Source organism: Petromyzon marinus, chromosome 49 (assembly GCF_048934315.1).
Source record: "Petromyzon marinus isolate PM22_M1 ecotype Great Lakes invasive population chromosome 49, UKy_Petmar_22M1.pri1.0, whole genome shotgun sequence".
In the NCBI taxonomy this organism is placed as follows: Eukaryota; Metazoa; Chordata; class Hyperoartia; order Petromyzontiformes; family Petromyzontidae; genus Petromyzon; species Petromyzon marinus.
In genome coordinates, this window is record NC_133715.1 from 1,723,103 (window position 1) to 1,749,355 (window position 26,253).

Consider the following 26,253-nt stretch of genomic DNA (forward strand, 5'->3'; position numbering starts at 1 on the left):
TGCACTTTTTTTCGGTTTGCTTTTTGAAAAACAAACACGTGGCGGGGACGCGGAGGCCTCGCTGACCAGGGGGAGCCGAAGAGTGTCGCTTCCTCTTCTGGCTTGGCGAACCGCGCTCGGCGGCACCGTTCCAAGCTGGTCAATCATCGAGGCCCGGTCGCTACGCGGGGCAGCGGATCGGATCGCCAAGTCTACGACTTTTCGATGCGTTTCTTCTTCGTCTTCTTCTTCTCCTCATCGTCGTCGTCGACAAACAACCACGGTGGATTCGCAGACGAAGGCTCAGCACCGGACGAAAATCGCGACGATCGTCCGTTGTCTCGCACTCGAACTCCTATCCCCATCATCACCGCCGGCCTCCTCCTCCTCCATTGTTGATGATGTCAAGTATTTACCCACGGTAGCTCGCTGGCGCAGCGGTTAGCGCACTGCAATATGAACCCAGTCACCTGAGATCAATTCCCAGTCGCGACCAATATCGTGGAGGACCCCCCCCCATCCTCGCCCCCCCCCCTCCGACCGTGGTCAGCATGGGCCCGGAGCTGTCCAAGCATGGTGAAGTATCAATCTTGATCTGAAGCTTTCGTGACTGCAGGAATCCATACTCTTTGGTTCTTTCGGTAAAGTCACGCTTTCCCGCCTGACGACGGACGCTTGCGTTGCGCCCGAAACGTCGTGATTTATTTTATTTTATACCTACGTGACTTTGCCGAAAGAACCAAAGAGTATGGTGAAGTATGAAAAAATAAGAAGACGTTTTACCCTCTCTGGTAATGAAACGGGTGTTAACATGTTCAGACACCAAATATAAACCTTTTGCAAGGAATCAAATTTCTTCCTGCCTCAGCAGTCCGCCTGCTGTATTTTTTTTCACCTGAAGACGACTGCTTGTGCTGCGATCATAACGTCGTGATTTTTTATTTTATTATTTTCTTCTATCTACGTGACTTTACCGAAAGACCCAAAGAGTAGGAATCATCATGTACTGCATTAACCGCGCGTACTTGTGGTGAACATGCAAACAAAAACATGCTCCGATGAAGCATGGCCAGGCAACCACCAAGAGTGAGATGGCGTGGATAGATGATGGGTCATGCGGTCTTTGGGCCATCGTCCAGCGGTGGTTCACCAAAGGGTAGCGAATGGATTATTCATTCATTCGAGAAAAACTGACCCTCAACTTGCCATGGGTGTTCGTGTCCATGGTTTGTGGTCTCCATCTCGCTCAGCCAACGCAGCTGCGCTCGTAATCTCCTCTTTACAGCCCCGAGCACCGTGGTGTAAATTCCACATTTACATGGCAGGAGCCAGTCTCTCCACATAAAATACCACTGTCGACTTCCTTACGAAGCGGCGGTGGTTCGTCCCCGTTGAGCCGGTAAATCGGGCTCCCGACCTCGGCCCTGCGTGCAGGAAACGCGCGGGTACCGTGGGCAGCACCTACCGAGAGCGCAGGCGGTGCAACTGCGACCGTGGCCCACTGGCCGGCGGGGAGCCCAGGCGCCGGGCTATGGAGAGGTTGGGTGTGGGGAGGGGGGCTGGGGGGCAGGGGCCGGGGGGGGGGGGGGTTCGGAGGGGGCTGAGGGGAGGGGGCGGGTGTGGAATTATACCGAGTGCGCCACGTGGCGGTGGCAGCACCACGTGACGGTGGATTGTGGGCGTGGTCCGTCCACCACGCGGGTTGCGCGTATGCCGGTGGTGGCAGTGGTGGTGGTGACAGAGGTGATGGCAGTGGTGGTGGTGACAGAGGTAATAGCAGTGGTGGTGGGGTACGGTGGTGTAGCAGTTAGCGCGCTGCGCTACGAACCCGGCGACCGGAGTTCGATTCTCTGCTCACGGCCACCAACACCGGTGACGATTATCTGAACCGGTCCTGGGCTTCCCCGAGGTCGACTCAGCCTCATATGAGTATCTGGTGCGGTGTGTAAACATCGCCACTGGGGAGACAAAGGCGGCCGTGCGTAATGTTGGCCACCCACCCCCTCGTGTGCCGTGCCGGCCTTCATAGGTGCTACTCGCTAACAGCACTTGCCCCAAAAGTCTTTGGAGGCTATACTGGGGGAGCTTTGGTGACGGTGGTGGTGGTAGAAATTGATTTCGCGCTGATATTTGCTCCATATTTTTTTTGTAAGTTATCAAAACTTTCCGGTGGCTTTCTGCGAAAGGCGATCCACTTCGGCAGCCTGCCGGGAAGGTGACGCACGCTGTGACCACGAACGGGGCCAGGCGCGCAGGCGAAATTGTCAACATCGCCGGATCTCGTGAGAAGGTGGACAACTACTGGCTGTCGCTATTTTTTATTTTACCACGTAAGACATCAGTGGGCTGTATAGCTCGTTTTTCAGAAGCGACCTGGCCACAAATGATGGCTCAACGAAGTGACTTATCATAATCACGTGGAAATTTACAGCAGCCAAAGACTCTAAATGCGTGTTTCTAAATGTTCATAAATGTGGAGGGAAAAACCGGAGGATCCGGCGAAAAATTCACGCGACCACGGGGTGGGAGAGGCGCAAACTCCAAATATACAGCAGGCGTCAGGGTCAGGATCGAACCCATCTCCTCCTGTATACCAGGCGAGGTAGTTAACATCTCGCCACCATGGCGCTCCACGGTGACAGCTTGGGGAGGATAGGCCACGGCTGCCACACACAAGCCCCCTTGAGCGGTCCTGCCGCTGCACGCCCGGCGCAGTCACGCGTCACCCATACACGCAGTTACACGTCACCCACAGTCACGCGTCACCCATACACGCAGTTACACGTCACCCACAGTCACGCGTCACCCATACACGCAGTTACACGTCACCCACAGTCACGCGTCACCCATACACGCAGTTACACGTCACCCACAGTCACGCGTCACCCATACACGCAGTTACACGTCACCTACAGTCACGCGTCACCCATACACGCAGTTACACGTCACCCACAGTCACGCGTCACCCATACACGCAGTTACACGTCACCCACACCTGTGGGGAGCGGTAGCGCCGTGGCTGGCGCGCTTGATTCCTGCTCACGTCCAACGTCGGTGACGATTATCTGAACCGGTTGTGCGCATTTTTTAGGTCGACTCAGCCTCAAATGAGTATCTGGAGCTGTTGGGGCAAGAGCTGTTAAGGAGTAGCACCAATAAAGGCTGGCACGGTACACGAGGGAGTGGGTGGTCAACACCACGCCCGGTCGCCTCTGTCTCCCTTGTGGCGATGTTTAAACACCGCACTTAGGTAATCATTTGAGGCTGAGTCGACCTCGGGGAGGCCCATGACCGATTCGAATAATCATCACTGGTAGTGGCCTCGAGCGGGAATCGAACTCGGGTCGCCGGGTTCGTGGAGTAGCGCGCCAACCACTGCGCTAACGCTCCCCCACACCGCACACACAGACAGAGACACACACAGACAGAGACACACGCAGACAGAGACACACGCAGACAGAGACACACGCAGACAGAGACACACGCAGACAGAGACACACAGAGACAGAGACACACACAGACAGAGACACACGCAGACACACACAGACACACGCATACACACAGACACACAGAGACGCAGGGGCCAGGGCTCCATGTCCATCGGTACAAATTGCACAAATGGATATATTTGGCCGTTCGCGCGGATGAATGCGCGGACGGAATGTGGCGCGCTGGTGTGAGCGCTGCGGCGCGGCCGTGCCAAGAGCCGCCTGGGGCGGGGGGGGGGACGTCCGAATCGTTCGGGGGCCGGGGGGGGTGCAGCAGAGGAGGGTGAGGAGCGACCGTCGAGAGGTTCCCACGAGCAGCGAACAAGTTGGCGCCGTGTCACAGAGCGGCCCCCGGAAGATGATGTCACGGAACTATCGCCGAGGTCCCAGCGATAGCCTCCGATCCACAGGCGGTGGTGGTGGGTGGGGGGCGAGCGTTCTGGGGCGCTCTGGGCACGGTGCTCGCGGCCCACCCCGCGGTCGCCGACCCGCAGCCACCCGCGTGGCCGCCGTCACCACAACGCGGCACGGGGCGAGAAACAGCCTCGCAGGAGGTGCGGCGATTCGTGAATCCGTGGACACATTTCGCACGGGAAATCCCCGGAGATGGACGCGTCTCGTTGGCGAGGCGTGACCCAGGGGTGCGGATTGGCACACGCAGAGCAAAGCACGCGGTGACCCACAGCGACAAATGTCCCCCGTGTAGCCTGGCTGTAGCACCTACGAAGGACGTCACGGTACACGAGGGAGTGGGTGGCCAGCACGACGCCTTTGTGTCCCTAGTGGCGATGTTTACACACCGCGCCGGGTATTCATTTGAGGCTGAGTGGACCTAGGGGAGGTCCAGGACCGGTGCAGATATTCATCACTGGTGCTGGCCGTGAGCGGGAATCGAACTTGGGCTGCCGTGCTCGTAGCGCTACGCTCCACTCGTGTCCCCCACACGGCGCGTGGCGCAGGGCGGCGCTGCTCATCGTGATGACGCAGCCCGCATGCATCGAGCGGCCTGATCACGACTACTCCACCCATTCATACCTCGATTTGAACTAACGACGTCCATGGACCATATCGCAAATCACATTCAATGCAGGAGGGGGGGGGGAGAGGAGGAGGAATAGCCAACACGTTCTCTGTCTGTCTCTCTCTCGTCGTGGTCAGCAGCAGATGTCGATGTCGGCTCCTGAAGCGCAGCGCTGCCGCCACGGCGCGCGAGGCCGGAACGGCACCACGCGGGAACCCTGCGGGTCCCGTGGTGGCCACGGCGAGCGAAGGGCAGGGGCTCGGTCAACCCCCTGGGAGGGATCCCAACTCTCCGCTTTAATTCGTCCGGTCAGAGTCGACCACGATTTGACCCCCCCTCCCTCCCTGACCCCGCGTGTCCACCCGAGCGGGGTTCGTGTTGGCAAGCCGTGTCAGGGCGCCGTGGCACGGGGCGCGGCGAGACGCGCGCAGTGCCGGGGTGGGTCGGTGGCCACGTGGTGGGACACACGGTCGCGTTGTCACGTGGAACGCGATAATGCCAGTCGGTCCCGGTTAACAGATGAGTGTGGTAAATTGTGTCGATTATAATTCATAATTCGTTTATATTTTATATAGTTTATATATATGCAAAGCGCCTTATTCCAAAGCCAAGAAATTACGAAGGAATGACGCAACACAAATCGCATTTGCGTCGCGGTTAAACGAATCAGTGGGGACTGCTTATTCAGAGGAGAAGAGGAGGTCCTGCGCCTGGACTCGAACAGGGAGTCCACAGCACGGACGACTGGGGGAGGACGAGAGGGGGATTCCAGACCGTGGGGGAGAGGATGAGTGACCGTCAAGAAGTCCCCACTCCCAGGGCGGGCAGCGGAAGGTTGCGCCGTGTCACAGAGCGGCCCAGGGAAGATGCTGTCACAGAACTACTGCTAAACTCCCAGCGATCCACACACGGGGGGGTGGATTGTGATGGAGCACGCGGCGCTCCGAGTAGAGTGCTCGCCGCACGGCGAGCAAACGGTTCGTAGAAGAACATTGACACACACAGGCTGGGGACATTTACAAATTAATGAAATGGAAAGAGAGGGTTTTAGCCGCAGTTTATTTGCCCGGTCGTGCGCTCTCGAGAGCTCGGGGTTTGTATCGCGCACGGCTGAGAAAACCTCGCGCCCAGGGGGTCTCTCCGCGGCGCTGGCTCTGGCTACTGCAGCACAGGCGGTGCCGCGTCGGATCACGAAAATAAAATACTCCTCGCGCAACGGGAAGAGCTGTCACATTCCGTGCCGAGAAATCGCGCAAACACTGCGACTTGTTGGGTAAAAAAAGGGGGGGGGGAGACAGAGCGAGAAAGGATAAAAAAATGTTTCGCTGAGCGGTGAATTATCCGGGGTCACGGCCCTCTGCAGGGTCCGCGAGGAATCAGTCGGACATAGCAGGACACGCGATGGTGCAAGGGTGAGCGCGTGGAGCTATCGTCTTGCCCCGGGAACATTTCCCACTGCCATTGAATTGGAAATATCACGGTCGGCTTAAAAAGATGATGAAGGGGAAAAACGCAAATACATCGCAAGGCCCGAAAGGTTTTTAATGCGGGAACGATGAAAGGGACTGCATTGCTAGGGAGCGGGGGGGAGGGTGTACGGGGGGTCTGCGGGGTGTGTACGGGGGGTGTGAGATTCCATCGGGAGCCGTGGGGTTCATTCATTACACATCAAATAGCAGCAGCCGCAGCCATTCGCCAGACTCGACACGTGGGGGACTGAGCAGTGGGTCAGGTACTCATTTGTTCATTTACTAGTCCTGTGCAAAGGTACGGACATTCCACATTCCCATGCCGAGGCGGGGTGGAGGGAAAAAAACCGGAGGACCCAGAGAAAAATCTATGCGACTACGGGGAGAGAGAGACACGCAAACTCCAAATATACAGGAGGCGTCAGGGTCGGGATCGAACCCACAACCTCCTGTATACCAGGCGAGGTAGTTAACATCTCCGAGCTACCGTGGTGCCCATTGGCCCACTCGATAATACACAACACAGAGTCGATCCCGACCCTGATGCCTCCTGTATATTTCGAGTGTGCGTGCCTCTCTCTCTCTCTCTCCCCCCGTGGTCGCGCGGATTCTTCTCCGGGTCTCTCCGGGTTTTTTCCCTTCACATTTAGAATCAACAACACGCGTTTAGAGTATTCGGCTGTTGTAAATGTCCACGTGATGGTAAGCCACTTCGTTTAAGCTATCAATTATGGCCAGTCTGCCCAGGCACCCGGCAAAATAATCAGCGACAAATGAAGCTCTTCCTGATCATCCTTTCCTGATTCTAGATTTGAAGCTTTCCTGGTCAATAAAATACGTACGACTTTGTGGGCAGTTGACAGTTGGTTGTTCTATGCAATGACTGTACCCCCCGGCATGGGAATGTGGAATTTCCGCACCTCGTTCAGGACTGCTGACAGAGATGAGTGTTGCCCCATGGCTCGTTTGAGCCAGAAGGCTCTTTGTGATTTAAATTACATTCATCTTCTTTAAAAAGCAGACGACAATTTTATTCCAATAACAGGCTAAGTAGTAGATGTAGTAGCAGATGTAGTAGCAGATGTATTAGCAGACGCCTTCCAAATTAAACAGCGCGCATAAAGTGAAACCGTACGAGGAGACAGCTGTCTGCCGAGTAACACACACAGTACACACACACAGTACACACACACACACAGTACAAACACAGCACACACAGTACAAACACACAGTACTCGCACACAGTACACACACAGTACACACAGCTGTATCTCTGTATGTATCTCTATGTGTGTGTATCTCTGTGTATGTATCTGTGTGGGGAGCGGTGGTGCAGCGGTTAGCGCACTGCGCTACGAACCTGGCGACCCGAGTTCGATTCCTGCTTATGGCCAACACCAGTGAAGATTATCTGACCCTGCCCTAAGCTTCCCCTAGGTCGACTCTGCCTCAAATAAGTACCTTGTGCTCATTTGAGGCTCATTACAGGCTATACGGGGGCTCTTTGTCTTTGTGAGGCGGACGGTGAGTGGGTTCTGGTTATGATATCACTCGCCACTCTTGGTACTGAAGAGTTGTATCGCTGCTGTATGCACCGGAAAGCAGTGAGTCAGGGGGTGATAAGTGGCCAGGGTTTGACTCCACAGAGTTCCACTGAGCCAGGGTTTGACTCCACAGAGTTCCACTGAGCCAGGGTTTGACTCCACAGAGTTCCACTGAGCCAGGGTTTGACTCCACAGAGTTCTACTGAGCCAGGGTTTTGACTCCACAGAGTTCTACTGAGCCAGGGTTTGACTCCGGCTTCGTCCACTCGACATTTCACTTACTTTTTGGCGACAGTCCAGTTCTGCCAATAATTAGCAAGCCACTGTAGCTAAGCACGTTGAAATAATCTACATTGAAAACTAATTTCTTTACAACAGTTTTCTGCGTTTAATTTCTTCCCCCCCCCCCGCACCTCCGATTCGCACGGTTGGATACGTACGGTGCGAAAGAAGTTCAACATACACACATGCAAATATCTGCGTGACTGTCACGCACCGGGACAATCGGAATACAAACTGGTGATGCACACGCAGGGCGCAGCTCCCTGCTTCCAGGGGCAGTGGGGCGGGGGGTGGCCGTGGTGGCCGTGGTGGTGGTGGCCGTAGTAGTGGTGGTGGCCGTGGTGGTGGTGGCCGTAGTGGTGGTGGCCGTGGTGGTGGTGGCCGTGGTGGTGGTGGCCGTAGTGGTGGTGGCCGTAGTGGTGGTGGCCGTGGTGGTGGTGGCCGTGGTGGTGGCCGTGGTGGTGGTGGCCGTAGTGGTGGTGGTGGCCGTGGTGGTGGTGGTGGTGGCCGTAGTGCTGGTGGTGGCCGTGGTGGTGGTGGCCGTGGTGGTGGTGGCCGTGGTGGTGGTGGTGGTGGTGGTGGCCGTGGTGCTGGTGGTGGCCGTGGTGGTGGTGGCCGTGGTGGTGGTGCTGGTGGTGGCCGTGGTGGTGGTGGCCGTGGTGGTGGTGGTGCTGGTGGTGGCCGTGGTGGTGGTGGCCGTGGTGGTGGTGGTGGCCGTGGTGGTGGTGACGTGTAGCGTGCAGGAATCAACTCGCAAAAAGTTGTCGGAGTAAAAAAGAAAAAGGCAATAATAAATAAATAACGGAGCGAGCGCGCCTTTCAAAAACATAACTCGATATTGTTGGTATGGTGTGTCGGTGGGTCGGGAGAGGGAGGGAGGGTGGATGGGAGGCATTCACCCCGGCGGCTACAAAGACAAAGATCCCCTGTATAGTCTTTAACAGATTGTTGGGGCAAGTGCTGTTAGCGAGTGGCACCATATTCAGGCTGGCACGGCACACGAGGGGGGGAGGGGGGGACCAGCGCCACGCCCGGCCGCATTTGTCTACCCCAGTGTCGATGTTTGCGCATCGCACCAAGTAATCATTAGAGGCCGAGTCGACCTAGAGTGAGCAACAACACCGGGTTCACATCGTCGTCACCGGTGTTTGGTGGCCATGAGCGGGAATCGAACTCTGGACCGCCGGGTTTGTAGGATATCGACGCTAACCACCAACACCACCACGCTCCCCGGCGCACGCACCACACCACACACCACACACCACCACACACACACACGGCACACACACACCACGCACCACACACACCACCCACACACCACCACACACACACGGCACACACACCACACACACCACCCACACACCACACACCACCACACACACACGGCACACACACCACACACACCACCCACACACCGCACACACACCACACCACACACCACCACACACACACGGCACACACACCACACACACACACCACACACCGCACACACACCGCACACACCGCACACACACCACACACACCACCCACACACCACCACACACACACACGGCACACACACCGCACACACCACACACACACCACGCACCACACACACCACCCACACACCACACACACACAGCACACACCACCTGCTCTTGCCAGCCAGCCAGCCAGCATCTTGGCCGTGATCTCACGACAACCAAGAGCCGTACAGCGAGGCCGCGCAGCACAATTCACAATTAGGCCATTGTGGGCCGCGCCGGGTCACGACGGCCGCCCCCCCCCGCCCCCCCGCCAGGCCCTCTCCGTGAGCCAGACGCACCTGGCAGGGCGAAAATACACGCGCCGCCACCAACACAACCACACGGCCACCATCCACAGCACCACCATCATCATTACCTCCGCCCGCCGCACAACACGCGGATTGTGGCCTCGTGTTTCAGGAAGTCTCGAGGCGCTGCTCCTGCTGCTGCTGCTACAGCAGCGCAGGTGCCCGCGCGCGTCTCTCTCCTGAATAGCGCGGGGGGCGGGGGGGGCTGGTGGTCGGTGGGAATTCCTCAAAGAGCTACCCACAACCACCCACCCCACCCACAACCACCCACCCCACCCACAACCACCCACAGCCACCCACCCCACCCACAACCACCCACCCCACTCACAATCACCCACCACACCCACAACCACCCACCCCACCCACAATCACCCACACCACTCACAACCACCCACCACACCGACCCCCCCCCTCCCTCCCCACCTTTCAAAAATAGGTTTCCTGAAAACGCGGACTGAACACTGAGTGCGCGTTAATCGCTTCACGGCCCCATTATTCATCATCACGGGCAGCGGCCAGCAGCAGACGACAGCCCGATCGACTCTACCCCCCCGTCTCGCCGGGTTACAATGCGGTGCTTTGAGAGCACGTGGAAATGCGAACATTGCAGACAACTTGTATTCCCTAAATAGGACCCGTATCTAACGGAGAGGGGGTCCTTGCCCACAACATCTGGCAGGCATCACCAGCATTGGCTCAAGCGAGCTTGACTGCTGATGAGTCACTGAATGGCGAAACTGGTCCAGAGTATTTTTTGTATCTCATGTTAAACCAACGCAGCTGAAATTACGCACTCCCAGAAGATCGCGTGCCTGATGGGATGTGTACAAAATACTTTTAGTCGTGTTTATGTGGAGGGACATGATATGTGAGAGTAACAGTGTCTGCTGGTTTATGCTGTTAGTTTGCTTCTCCAGAACGACGCTCATGATTATTTATTGTGTCACGCGTTCCAAAGAGTTGTGTAGCTGGACATCACCACCACCATCAGCTCACCAATATCACCACCGTCACCATCACCACTACCATCACCACCATCACCACCACCACCGCCACCACCGTCACCACCATCATCACCCTCACCAATATTACCGCCATCATCACCATCGCCAGCCCAAGGAGGCCGATAAACCAAGCAGCTCGTATCAACGAGCAACGCGGCGCTGTGCCTCTCCATTGGACAGCCTGAGCCAATGCTGGCAATTCCACATTCCTACGACCAAGACCCAGTCTCTCCAGACGACAACCCCCGTTGACCTCTCACAAAGCGGTACACATCTTATCGGGCAGCAGGGGATAATGGTGTGTGATGTGAATTCAAGGAGGCGTAGTCAAGCCGCCAGCCAGATCACACATCGTGAGCAACAATCATCGTCGATGCGTTATTGTATTCATGTTGTATTCATGTTGTATTCATGTTGTATGTATGTTGTATGTATGTTTTATGTATGTTGTATGTATGTAATATGTATGAATGTTGTATGTATGTTGGACGTCTTTCGCACCGTACGAAGCCAACCGTGCTCATTGGAGGTGGATTGCTGGGTGTAGGCCTCCCCATGGGAGTTGTCTGACCATACGTCACCACTATGGACGAGTTTTGATATCACTTACCACTGACGTTGGTCTTGGTCAGAAATGGAACTCGGCGAGCGCCACGGTGGCTAGAAGATGTTAACTCCCTCGCCTGGTATGCAGGAGGTAGTGAGTTCGATCCCGGCAAAGCGGCGTATAATCATGTGGAGATTTATAGCAACCATATACTCAAAACGTAAACTGCAAATATACATAATAAAGGTTTTTGGGTTAGATCGCGTTATTTATAAATGTGTCGTAACCCTCCACCACCCGACACGGCCAAACAGTAAAAAATGTCACGTTTACAAAGGACAAATAGTTCACTACTTCAGCCCACCGGTGTGTTGACGAGTGAATCAACATCATTTAAAATTTGCGTACGACGTTTCCCTGTAATTACATCCAGCATCATTGGGCAATTTGCCAGAATGGTAAAGCCCTTACTTGCTCCCGGTCTTAAATAGAGCAGCAGGGTGACGTCATCATTTAACTCATTCAGGTGCAGTGATTTGAGGCGGAGGGGGGGGATATTGTAATTATATAATCGATTGGTAATCAGTCAATGGTTATGATTAGTAATGAGTTGTAGATTAGTAATTAGTTGTAATGTGTGTTATTGTGATTATATGCTACGTTAGTAATCCGTTAATTAGTATGTGTTTCCCCTATAAGGAATTGTAGTATGTATTATTTAATTATACGCTTCCAAGCCACACTAAGCCTGTAGCTGTCAGAGCGATTAAAGTTATTTCTATTTCCCTCAATATCAATGGATTCTCTAATTAGTCTTTGCCAGTAATAATTAGTTTTACACAACACTTCAACGTTATCAAAATCAATTGAGTGTCCTTGTTGACAAGCATGTTCTGCCACAGCCGACAGTTGTGTTTGAGATAATTTAATATTTCTTTGGTGTTCTTTTAGTCTTATGCCGATGTTACGTCCCGTCTGTCCAATATAGCATCTGCCACATAAACAGTTAATCCGATATACACCTTCTTTTGATAATTTAGGTAATTCGTCTTTAGTGCAAGATACTAGGTTTTGAATTTTGTGTACTGTACCAAATCTTACTGGAATGTTTTGCTTTTGCAAAACACGGTCTAATTTGTCAGTTACTCCTGAGATATATGGAATTTTAATTGTTTTAACAATCTGATCGCTTTCAGCAGTGTTGCTTTGCGATCGTGATTTGGCATTCAGTAAAGACGAATTACCTAAATTATCAACATAAGCTGTATATCGGATTAACTGTTTATGTGGCAGATGCTATATTGGACAGACGGGACGTAACATCAGCATAAGACTAAAAGAACACTAAAGAAATATTAAATTATCTCAAACACAACTGTTGGCTGTGGCAGAACATGCTTGTCAACAAGGACACTCAATTGATTTTGATAACGTTGAAGTGCTGTGTAAAACTAATTATTACTGGCAAAGACTAATTAGAGGATCCATTGAAATTGAGAGAAATAGAAACAACTTTAATCGCTCTGACAGCTACAGGCTTAGTGCGGCTTGGAAGCGTATTATTAAATAATACATACTACAATTCCTTATAGGGGAAACACATAGTAATTAACGGATTACTAACGTAGCATATAATCACAATAACACACATTACAACTAATTACTAATCTACAACTCATTACTAATCATAACCATTGACTGATTACCAATCGATTATATAATTACAATATCCCCCCCCTTCGCCTCAAATCACTGCACCTGAATGAGTTAAGTGATGACGTCACCCTGCTGCTCTATTTAAGACCGGGAGCAAGTGAGGGCTTTACCATTCTGGCGAATTGCCCGATGATGCTGGATGTAATTACCAGCGAAACGTCGTACTCAAACTTTAAATGATGTTGATTCACTCTTCAACACACCGGTGGGCTAAAGTAGTGAACTATTTGTCCTTTGTAAACGTGACAGATTTTTTACTGTTTGGCTGTGTCGGGTGGTGGAGGGTTACGACACATTTATAAATAACGCGATCTAACCCAAAAAACCTTTATTATGAATAATATTGGTCGCGAAAGCCTACGTGTTAAACTGCAAATATACAGCAAGCGTCAGGGCCGAACCCAATACCTCCCGCACACAAGGCGAGGTAGTTAACTTCTCGCCACCGTGGGTCCCCGTGACGCAAATACCTCCACTGTAACCCCACCGCACTCGGAGATTATGGAGATTCTGTAACTCATGTATACTGCTGGATGGACAGAGGGGAGTGGGGATGTGGGGAAGATTTAATAAAATTTTCCCCAATATTTCAACTGGCGCGCTGGGAGATCGAAGCAGCCCCCTCCTCCCCTCCCCCACGTGCAGCCTGCCAGCGGCAGTGGCTTTTCGCCGCCTTCGCTCCGCAGATATCTCGCTCACGGCGCCACGTGGGCAGAGGTCAGATCCTGGGCGAGATTGAAAATGCATTTTCATTATCGGCCGAGGACCGCTCCACCGAGAACGAGGAGAGTTTATTTGCTCGGTCGGCTTTGTCCTTCATTGCGGGACTTTGAAAGACTGACGCGTCTGTGCGGAGGGGCTTGCCGCAAGTGCCCGGGCCTCGTGGTGTTCCAGCCAGCGATGTAAAAATGACATCAGCAGGAAAGCCCTGTTGTGGTTTCCGAACCCGGAGTGATGGCAGACGAAAGTGGGAATAGCGGGAGGGGGAGGTGGGGGGGAGATACGAATAAGGAGGGCGTTGGGGAGCGACTAGGAGCAAACTCGCAGGACTCGCTCGGGTTGTTACATTCGGACGGGGGGTTTTGTTGCATTACCGGTCGCTGAATTGAGATTTTTAAAAAAACGGTCGCCGTACATTTAGAAATGTTCACAGCATGAAAGGCGACTCGTGTAAACGTTCTTCTCGTTTGCCCAGGAGAGCCACACTGAGTCACAACTCACGATGAGCGTTTACGAATATCACAACTATTGTATACAAGTGGGAGGAAACCCGAGCACCCAGAGAAACCCCACGCCTTGCGCGAGGAGACAACGCTCTTTCCCCCGTACAGATAGACACAGATGGCGATTAATGCACTTGCTGTACTGCCTTCTCCTGGGGAGCCAGGGAACGGCGACGCCCAAGGGAAGGGAGTTTCACGACATCTGTGTGTGTGTGTGTGTGATCCACCAACCCGAACTGAGACTCGAAGGGAGCTGCCACGGTGGTGGTGGTGGTGGTGGTGGTCGCTGACCTCGTTAAGGACCATAAACCATCATCACGCAAACCCCCGCGGGCGTCCTCGCTGCAGCAGCAGCAGCAGAAACAACAGCGGCGGCTTTGGGCTGGCCATCAACCGCATCGCACGCTTTCAGATGCGCTTCTGGAACTCTGTCCATTTCATTTTTTTTCCAGGTCTGGCCCCACTGAGCCATGTAGCTCTGTTTTTTAAAGCGACGTGGCCATCCCAAATGATAGCTCAACGAAGTGGCTTATCACGTGGAAATGTTTATCAGCCAAATTACTCTTAGCGCGTGTTGATTATTCGGGAGCGATCCGGAGACAAATACACGCGAACACGCAAAATCTAGAATCCAAATACACAGCAGCAGGCGTCAGGATCGGGATCGAACCCACGACCTCCTGTACACGAAGTGAGGTTGTTAACATCTCACTCCATTTAGTGGATCGGCGGGTCGCGTGCGGTGGTGGGGTGAAGTGTGGGGTGTGCCTTCCCTACCCCCCCAAAACGATTACGGGCTACGGCTGAACACAACCCTGGACACAACAACCCTGGACACAACAACCCTGGACACAACAACCATGGACACAACAACCCTGGACACAACAACCCTGTACACAACCCTGGACACAACAACCCTGGACACAACAACCCTCGACACAACAACCCTGGACACAACAACCCTGGACACAACAACCCTGGACACAACAACCCTGGACACAACAACCCCCGACACAACAACCCTGGACACAACAACCCTGGACACAACAACCCTGGACACAACAACCCTCGACACAACAACCCTGGACACAACAACCCTCGACACAACAACCCTGGACACAACAACCCTGGACACAACAACCCTGGACAAAACAACCCTGGACACAACAACCCTCGACACAACAACCCTGGACACAACAACCCTGGACACAACAACCCTGGACACAACATCCCTGGACACAACAACCCTGGACACAACAACCCTGGACACAACAACCCTGGACACAACAACCCTGGACACAACAACCCTGGACACAACAACTCTGGACACAACAACCCTGGACACAACAGCCCTGGACACAACAACCCTGGACACAACAACCCTCGACACAACAACCCTGGACACAACAACCCTGGACACAACGTGGTAGAGCGCCGCTGTTGAGAAGACAGCTCAACTGCATTTTTTTAAATTACAATTCTCTTCCCGTATTTATGTCTCCACGTAATGCGACGTGGTTTTATTTCTCTACTCATCCCGTCAGCGCACTCGGCTCTCGGCGAGTGCATGCGGAGGGGTGGGGGTGGACACGCGTGAGGTGCGGTGGAGGTGGTGAGAGTGGGGAAGAGAGAAGGGGAGAAGGGAGACACGGGGAGAGGTTGCGAGGGTGGGAGAGGGGGGGAACGAGGGGGAGAGAGGAGGAGGAGGAGGGGCAGCGAGGGGGGACGCTGAGAGGTGAGGACTCGAGGGGAGCGCGCACGCGGTAGGGCTCGGGTTGGTATTTGGCGCAGGGGAAATGGGGTGAGGGCGCGTGTGTGTGCGTGTACACGCGTGTATGTACACGTGTGTGCGTGTACGCGTATAACACACGTGTGTGCGTGTACAGACACACGTGTGCGTGTACACGTGTGTGTGGGTGTACACGTGCGTGTGCTCAAGTACACGTGCAGTGCGTGGGGAGCGGTGGCGCAGTGGTTAGCGCACAGGGCTTCGAACCAGAGGACCCGAGCTCGATTCCCGCTCACGGCCAACAACGTCAGTGGAGAATATCTCAACCGATGATGGGCTTCCCGGAAGGCCGACTCAGCTTTAACTAAGTACCTGGTGGGGTGTGAGAACGATCGGCACCGGGAGGACAAAAGCGGTCGGGCGTGGTGCTACCCATCACACCACCCCCGGGTGCGCTACTCGTTAACAGCTCTTAGCCTAACAAACTTTGAAGGCTACACTGGGGATCTGTGTCTTTGTGTCTGTTCGCGTGCACGTGGAGTGTGAGGTGTCACGTGTGCAGAGCGACTGCCCGGTCCCTTGCCCTTCACCCTGAGAGAGTCCTCACTACTGAACGCTCCTCTACCTTTATCTTTATTTAGAGCATTTGGCTGCTGCTGTGAATGTCCACGTGATGGTGATGATAAGCCACTTCGTTGAGCTGTCATTTGTGAGAGGCAGGTCGCTTCTCAAAAAGAGCTGTGTAGCTCAGTGAACCTTGCCTGGTAAAATAAAACAAAGTTAATAGTTTTACCCTTAACCATCTTGTTCAGCATCAGCATCGTGCCCATCATCATCAGCAGCAGCACCATCAGCATCATCACGTGCTCCAGCTCTCTTAAAAACTTCCCCTGCACATGAAGCAGTCCCCCTCCTTAACCCCCTTCCGCTCCCTTCTTGAAGCCTCGCCCCTCCACTCATTCCCAGCCCCTCCCCGACAGCTCTTCCGTGAAGCCCCAAGTGCTCTTCTCTCGCTGCTCTCACTCATTCCTCAATAACTTGTGGGACTGTGCCCTGTCGACTCCATCATCCTTCCGTTCTCCGTCACCGTTTTCTAGGCTATATCCCAGGGCGTCTCGAGTGATAGGCGCTCGATGTAAATACATTTAACGCAAGCTTTCGATGTCATCAGCACCGGGGAGAGAGGCCGCTGCCCCTTTGCTCTGCAATGGAAATCCAGAGACAGCTGTCACGGTCATCACGATCCTTCCTCTACCTGGAGCGCGAAGAGTACATCTGGTTTTAATGTATATCATGAAATAATACAAGGATCATCTGTGCCGTGAGGTTTAAAACAAATATATTGTCTAGGAAGTGTTGACGAAAGAATTGCATTCAGAGGAGCACAAATGGGCAAGTAAGAGCGATGTTGACTTACACGTGGCCGATCTTCTGTTCTCATCACTCACACCTCGTCGCTGTCACTAGCCATTATTATTGGTGTATTGTTTGTATTATTATTTTGTATTATTATTGTATTCTTATTTTGTATTATTGTATTATTATGTTTTAACTAGCTTATTTGCCTAGGACGGAAGCTGTAGTATTTACGAAAAAATTGAGCAGAGTATAATTGTATCTTGTGTAAATTTAATGCCAGTGAATCTTGCACGAAAGTATGTCATAGAACACCTCACTTCATGTCACTGAAGCACTGTAGATAAACTGACCTTCAATTTGTTCAAATTCACTGCTCTGATACTTTATTCTGTTCTGCTTTCGGTCGCTGGGGTGGAAATAAATTGGAAATCGATACAATATCTAGAAAATCACCGAGAAATGTCTATTTTGCCATAATGTAGAAGCGTAAATTAGACTTACCTTTGTCTCAAGTGCTGAAGAAATAAAGACACCAAATCAACTTTGTTGCTGTGTAGAATTATTTATTAGATTCACTTTCAATAAAAAAAACGTCAAATTTAAAGCGAATTTCCGAAAAAAAATGTATTTCCTCTCGACCTTCTGCGTGAGTGTAAAAATCCACCCGCTCATGAATATTAATGACGAGGGGAGGGGCATGTGGAGTGACGTCACGCGCGGGACACACAAACAGCGATTCTTGGCTCATTAGAGTAGTAATATTGTATTGTTATTGTATTACTTGTATTATTATTTGTATTATTTTGTATTATTGTTATAATATTATTGTATTATTATGTTGTCTTCAGGACGTCTTCTTCCGCCGTTTCAATTCAATTCAACGTTTTATTTGTCACACGGAAAACTCCCGCGTAGCCCGCAGCAGCCACTAACAGCAGAGCTATTCATCTTCTTTGGTTCTTTCGGTAAAGTCACGTAGAATGAGAATAAAATAATAAATTGATAAAATAAAATAACAATAATATTCTCACGACGTTTCGGCCACAACACAAGCGGCCTTCATCAGGTGAAGGGAGCGAGACTGTCTGGTAAGACAGCGCTGGAGTGAGAGAGCCACGTTCAGATCACGGCTTTTAAGCTTAGAGTCGCGGCTTAAAAGCCGTGATCTGAACGTGGCTCTCTCACTCCAGCGCTGTCCTACCAGACAGTCTCGCTCCCTTCACCTGATGAAGGCCGCTTGTGTTGTGGCCGAAACGTCGTGAGAATATTATTGTTATTTTATTTTATCAATTTATTATTTTATTCTCATTCTACGTGACTTTACCGAAAGAACCAAAGAAGATGAATCATTGCAGTCACGAAAGCTTTAAATCGAAAAGCAGAGCTATTGTTGGGGTGGTGGAGAGGAGGCCAGCCAGCAGCCAGCCAGGAAACGCCAGGCGTAGATTATTATTGTTTATAGCAATGTGAGTCACCAAAATCGCACCAATGATCTGTGTTGTGTATCGTATAAGTTTGCATCGAACTGGGGCTCATCTAACAGAGAGGGATCCTTGCCCATAACATCTGGCAGTTCACCAGCATTGGCTCAAGCGAGCCTGACTCTGCTACTGATGAAACACCTAATGTCGAAACAGGTCCAGAACTAGCTTGTGTTGAACCAATACCGCTGAGATCACGAACTCCCAGGAGGCCGTGCGGATGCAGGGAGCACGTGGTAAAAGCTGCCCGCACACGCAGCCAGGAGCGAAGGTGCGGCCCGGGTTCCCTGAGGTCGCAGTCTCGCGTGAACACGGCGGGCGCAGTGAAACACCGCGCACGGCATTCATGCGACCCGCCACTGGCCTGCAAGGTTCACTCCTTACAGTCTCATCAGCACTCCCCTGGGTCTCTACCTCCAAGTTACCTACCCTATCCTCCTCCTCCCTGCACACGAGTCCCACCCATCACTACCTCCAAGTTGCCTACCCTACCCTCCTGCACCCTACACACGCGTCCCACCCATCACTACCTCCAAGTTACCTACCCTATCCTCCTACACCCTACACACGAGTCCCACCCATCACTACCTCCAAGTTACCTACCCTATCCTCCTCCCTACACACGCGTCCCACCCATCACTACCTCCAAGTTGCCTACCCTATCCTCCTGCACCCTACACACGCGTCCCACCCATCACTACCTCCAAGTTGCCTACCCTATCCTCCTTCACCCTACACACGAGTCCCACCCATCACTACCTCCAAGTTGCCTACCCTATCCTCCTCCTCCCTACACACGCGTCCCACCCATCACTACCTCCAAGTTACCTACCCTATCCTCCTGCACCCTACACACGAGTCCCACCCATCTCTACCTCCAAGTTGCCTACCCTATCCTCCTGCACCCTACACACGAGTCCCACCCATCACTACCTACAAGTTGCCTGCCCTATTCCACGATGGTCCGAGCTCCGGCCGCGTGTTAAACCGCGCGCTTCTCCATCTCGCGCGAGCAACGCCTTGAAACACATTTAGATTTGTAACTGTTTATGACAACTTCAAGTCTGTATTACTTAGCAATTGCTTTAATTCATCCGAGGGGAATCGTTGCGCATCGGTTAGCGCACTGCACTATGAACCCAGCGATTTAAGTTCGGTAGATTCCCGGCTAACATCAGTGGCGAGTGACGTCTCAATCGGTCTTCCCCCACCGCCCCTTCCGCCGCCCCCCTCCCTCCCCCTTCACCAAACCCGCATGAGCCATTGTGGTGAAGTATGGTCGCACAGCGCGTGCAACTCACGTTGCACTCTCTCACATCGTTATGAGATGATGACGGTGATTGTCTTGCTAATCGCCGCATGCCACGTGAGTCATGGGGTGTATGTAACCATAATTCACCGCGCCTCCGATTGGCGCGGTTGGCTACGTACGGCGCGAAAGAAGTTCAACATGCATACAGCACATACATACAGCACATACATACAGCATATACAATACATACAGCACACGCATACAGCACACGCATACAGCACACGCATACAGCACATACAATACATACAGCACACGCATACAGCACACGCATACAGCACATGTATTCAGCACAGACATATAGCACACGCATACAGCACACGCATACAGCACACGTATACAGCACATACAATACATACAGCACATACAATACATACAGCACACGCATACAGCACATACAATACATACAGCACATACAATACATACAGCACATGCATACAGCACATGCATACAGCACATACAATACATACAGCACATACATACAGCACATGCATACGTGGCGGTGACGGTCAGCGCCATAGATGCCGAGGCGCAGTGCAGCACAACACTGGATTTGTCTGCACTGCCTTCTGCCGTCAACGCGGGTTCGCAGCAGCATCATCATCAGCATCATCATCATCAGCAGCAGCATCATCATCATCAGCAGCATCAGCAGCAGCCTCTGGGCGCCTGTGTTGTGCATCGCAGTTGCGCACCAATCGCTCGCCAGGCTGAACCCTGTGCTGAGCGTCCCGCGTCGCGTTTGACGAATGAACCTCGGAGAAGAATCTCGATGGCGAGCTGTCCCCGTGTGACATTGACTCGCGTGGCCGCTGCCGCGGGGTTGCTGCATTTGGAATCCCCTTCGGTGTAGCTAGTGCCGGATTAAGCGAGTGCGGGGCCTGTAGCATGTGGTTTAACGGGGCCCTACATTAATCAAAAGAAAACATTAAAACACGGACATTTTTTACTTGCACAGTAAAGTAATTGTATTTTTGCATTTGCTATACAGCCAGATAATACGACAAATCGCTAACCTTAACACCCAGTCGTTGATAAAACTTGAAGCCGGTATCATGGAAATCCAGTTTATCGTGGGAGTCCAGTTCACCATGGGAGTCCAGTTTACCATGGAAGCCCAATTTATCACGGGAATCCAGTTCACCATGGGAGTTCAGCTTACCATGGGAGTCTAGTTCACCATGGGAGTTCAGTTCACCATGGGACTCTAGTTCACCATGGGAGTCTAGTTCACCATGGGAGTCCAGTTTACCATAGAAGTCCAGTTTACCACGGGAGTCCAGTTCACCATGGGAGTTCAGCTTACCATGAGAGTCTAGTTCAGCATGGGAGTCCAGTTTACCATAGAAGTCTAGTTTACCATAGGAGTCCAGTTCACCATGGGAGTCCAGTTTACCATAGAAGTCCAATTTACCATGGGAGTCCAGTTCACCATGAGAGTTCAGTTTACCATGGGAGTTCAGTTTACAATGGGAGTCCAGTTCACCATGAGAGTTCAGTTTCCCATGGGAGTTCAGTTTACAATGGGAGTTCAGTTCACCATGAGAGTTCAGTTCACCATGGGAGTTCAGTTTACCATGGGAGTTCAGTTCACCATGAGAGTTCAGTTTACCATGGGAGTTCAGTTTATCATGGGAATCCAGTTCACCATGAGAGTTCAGTTTACCATGGGAGTTCAGTTTACAATGGGAGTCCAGTTCACCATGAGAGTTCAGTTTACCATGGGCAGGGGTCGGCAACCTGCGGCTCCAGAGTCGCATGCGGCTCACTAAGGACTGCTTCGTGACGTTATTGATCAAGGACCACCATCTCGTATTCACTGTCATGCATTTCGGCTAACATCAGTGGCGAATAATGTCTGAACCAGCCCTGGCCTCCGCCGCTTCATCAACCCTGCGCTGACCGGCGTGGCGAAGTATGGCCAGACAACCTCGACGAACGACACGGCGTGGTATAAGGCCTTCATACAGCAGTGGATCGGCAAAGCCCCGTTATTTTTAATTTGCGTGATGTAGGGTGAAGCAACTCCATTTTTTGGATAATTATTCGAACAGCACTTCCGATTAGCACGGTTGGCGACATACGATGCGAAATAAGTTCAACATAGCTACATACATGCACACATACACACAAAGATCCCCTGTATAGCCTTAACATATTTTAGGGGTAAGTGCTGTTAGCGAGCACTTATTAAGGCCGGCACGGCACACGAGGGGGTGGGTGGCCAACACCACGCTTGGCCGCCTTTGTCTCCCTCTTGGCGATGTTTTCACATCGCTCCAGGTATTCATTTGAGGCTGAGTCGACCTAGGGGAAGCCCAGGACCGGTTCAGATAATCGGCACTGGTGTTGGCCGTGAACGGGAATCGAACCCGAGTCGCCAGGTTCGTAGCGCAGCGTAACGCTAACCGCTACACTACCGCTACCAATGAACATACACACACATACATACACATACATACACACATACATACACATGCACACATATATACATACATACACGCATACATACGCACACGCGTACATGCCGACACGCGTGAGGAGGCTGCTGTAACAGTGGTGTAATTCATATTCTTAGCTCTTTCGGTAAAGTCACGTTGAAGGGAAACAATAAAATAATAAAATATATATAAAACAATTAAAATTCTCACGACGTTTCGACCATAACACAAACGGTCGTCATCAGGTGTGTCGGTTTCGCATTAATTTATTTATTTGAAAACGGTGTATTTATTTATATAAAAAACGTCAGCGCCACGCGCAGCGATTTGGCAGTTTATTTAGAAGGACTAGTCCATCTATGTTCTGAAAAGAGGAGTGGTGTAATCATTCAGCGCACACTGGGAATTGCGATCCAGAGGTCGCCGGTTCGATTACATCTCCAGGCGCGGCAGTTTAAACCCAGCCGCTCTATGTCAATAGGCTCTCCATAATATCGGGTTTTGTTTTTTTTGGTTTAGATCGCGTAAATATAAATGTGTCGCTAAACCCGCTACCACCCGACACAGCCAATCAGTAAGGTTCGTCACTTAAACAGAACGTGCCAATTCGTTATAAGTACAGCCACACAGCGGTTGTGTGTTGGAGGGGGGGGGGTCGCTACGGCTCCCTTCTAGTGGTGGCCCCCCTTCTGCCAGCAGTGGTGCGAGCCAACCAGTTGCAGGGTCTGCACCTTCACCCGTGCACTTCATATTCCGTTTACCTTTACGAGTTCCATTGCTGGCCAGAGACAAAATATAAAAATGTCGTAACTATAAATGTTTAGAAATCGAAGCGATGGTATTTAAAAAAAATAATTGTGCACTGTTAATTCGTGGATAATTGAGAGATAATCGTTTATTTATAATTACACACGTGTTGCCCGCGGCAGTAAAAGTTGACACGTAGACCGCGTGGAACTTTGTCGAGGTTAGATGGTACAGCGAGACAACCTATCTCGCGTGAAAAAAAAACAAAATAATAACAACAAATATCATCGTAATCATAACAACAACCTCTACTCTTTATAAAGCGCCTTATCTACCATAAACCACCATGAGCCCAACCAAAATAAACCCACCCCACGATCAACTTGATCTGAGAGTTTGCGAGCAGCACGCAATGCGTGAGCTGTGGATAAACTACCGCCTGCCACACGAACCTGGAATTTCCATCACTGAACACCGAGACGCGTCCAGCTGTGTAGCTCTGCCTGGAACCCCCCCCCCCCCCCCCACCTTGCAAGCGCGACGTTCCACCTCGAGGTGCTTTTCCAGGTGAACTATTTGAATAAACAATGAATGAATCATGAACACAGGCACTGTAGTTCTATACATGTCATGCACCAGGCACGGTAGCCGTGCAGAAGTTAACGCAGCCCAGCAATCCCGAGTTCGATTCCCGACCACGGCTAACATCAGTGGCGAATAATGTCTGAACCGGCCCTGGCCTCCACCCCATCATCAACCCCGCGCTGACCGGCGTGGTGAAGTATGGTCAAACAACCTCCACGATCCACGCGGCGAGGTGTAAGGCCTTCATCCAGCAGACGATTGGCAAAGACCCGTTCTTATTCATTTGTGATGTAGGGTGACATTAATGAGAAGCGATGCCTTGTGAACGGCGTGTGAACATCTTCACGGCGGTATTGTTGCCGGAAAGAGTAAAGCCTCCTGCCGTGTCATAGACATCGATCAGACGCCGTGGTTCATGAGCCAGCGCAGGACATGCTATGGTAGCGAGTAGCCAGCTGTTACCGACTGTGTACCAGCTGTACCAGCTGTTACCGACTGTGTACCAGCTATTAACGACTGTGTACCAGCTGTACCAGCTGTTACCGACTGTGTACCAGCTGTACCAGCTGTACCGACTGTGTACCAGCTATTACCGACTGTGTACCAGCTGTACCGACTGTGTACCAGCTATACTAACTGTACCGGCTGTGTACCAGCTGTACCAGCTGTACCGACTGTGTACCAGCTGTACCGACTGTGTACCAGCTGTTACCGACTGTGTACCAGCTATACTAACTGTGCCGACTGTTTACCAGCTGTACCAGCTGTACCGACTGTGTACCAGCTGTTACCGACTGTGTACCAGCTGTACCGACTGTGTACCAGCTATACTAACTGTACCGACTGTGTACCAGCTGTACCAGCTGTCCACCGCAACCTTGAACTATGGAGCGGTGCTCTGCAGCTGGGGGGGGCTGATTTCACGGCGCGATTCGCGAGAGCGGAACCCGATCGTGAGATCGATAGCCGTGAACAACATCCACGGCGCTGATTCCTTTGCGAGCAAGCTAAACTCGCGCATCACGTGGTGACCACGCGCTCGAACATGCGGACGTCACAGTTGATAAAATCGTGGCGTTCCTAATCACGTGGTAGACGCTCATCCAGAGTCGTTCCTGTGCACGACACCGATTGCTTATTTTTTTCTTTTTAACAGAAGAGCAGAGCTTGATCGCCGCGCTTTGGAATCGGGCGTCGCTGGAATGCACCCGGGGGGGGGGGGGGGTGGTGGTGAGCCCCACGGTGCCCGTGCCAACAGGACAGGTGGGGCACGGGCACCGTGAAGCACGCGCGCGCCACCGTGACGCACGCGCGTTCCCAGCCGGGTCGCCACCTCGTCCACAGAACCAACCCCGGGCACGTGTCTCGAGTCATAAACACTGCGCACCGGCGTCCCAACATAAAGCCGAACACCGCAACACCGGGTCCACATCTCGGTACAACTCAGCACCTGCCACTCGAACACAGCCGCAAGGTTCCCCGGAGTGTCCGGGTCACGGCGGGCTCTGTACCCTCGCCGCCCCGTGTGAGCGAGCTGTGCGCGCCACGTGCCATTGGCACCACGGGACACTTACTGAGATTCCTCCTCCTCGTGCCGGGTCACGCTCGTTGTCGCGGGGGGAGCCCCTCGCCCTCTCGCTCTGCCCGCCGCCTCTCTCTGCTCCCTTGCCGCCTCTCTCCGCTCCCTTGCCGTCTCTATCGGCCGCTCTTCTCCCGTCTCTCACGGCCGCTCTTCTCTCTCTCTGGCTCTGCGCGCTCCTCTCCCCAGCGCGCCCCTTTCATCCCTCCCGCGCCATAATTGGCCCCAGCGCCCTGCCAATGGCAGAGCTGCGTTTGCCCTCAGGCGGGGGGTCGGGGGAGGGGGGCCACCCGCCCCCCCCCGCCTCCCACCCCCACCACCATCCGTGGCCGTTCCCCAGCAACGCGAAGAGCGAGAAGGCAGCAGGGAGAACAGGGAGCGGTGCTTGCTCAGGGCTCTGATTGTGGTTTGTTCAGCGCCACAGCTGCGGCGGCTGTTCAGCGGCGGCGCTGAAGCAAAACACGCGGCAGGATCGCCACCCGCGTCAGAGGGGGCACCGGAGAGGGGAGGGGAACCGGGGGGTGGGAAGGGGGGGGCGGGGGGGGGGGCAAGAGGACGGGGGGGGGGGACTGTGGCAATTCCAGCGCACGGCAAACACGACACACGGCCTGGCATTGTGTGAGTGGGGGGGGAGTGGGAGGGGGTGAGTGGGGGGGGTAACACCAGGGTCGCCACCTTCTGCACGGACAAAACCCGGATCAGATCGGGCGTGGGGTGGGGGTGATGGAGCCATGGGGGGGGGGGGGTGATGGAGCCATGGGGAGGGGGTGATGGAGCCATGGGGAGGGGTGATGGAGCCATGGGGGGGGGGTGATGGAGCCATGGGGGGGGGGGTGATGGATCCATGGGGGGGGGGTGATGGAGCCATGGGGAGGGGTGATGGATCCATGGGGGGGGGGGTGATGGAGCCATGGGGAGGGGGTAATGAAGCCATGGG

General features: G+C 52.9%; 1 protein-coding gene across 1 annotated transcript in view; it reads right to left on the reverse strand.

Moving 5' to 3' along the window:
* Positions 1-25,513, reverse strand: part of LOC142931112 (uncharacterized) — a 49,446-nt gene extending 23,933 nt beyond the window's left edge. Inside the window, exon 1 of the mRNA XM_076074574.1 lies at positions 25,312-25,513. The gene's annotated coding sequence lies outside the window, so the exon portion shown is untranslated. The remainder of the gene's footprint in view (positions 1-25,311) is intronic.
* Positions 25,514-26,253: the final 740 nt, after the last annotated feature.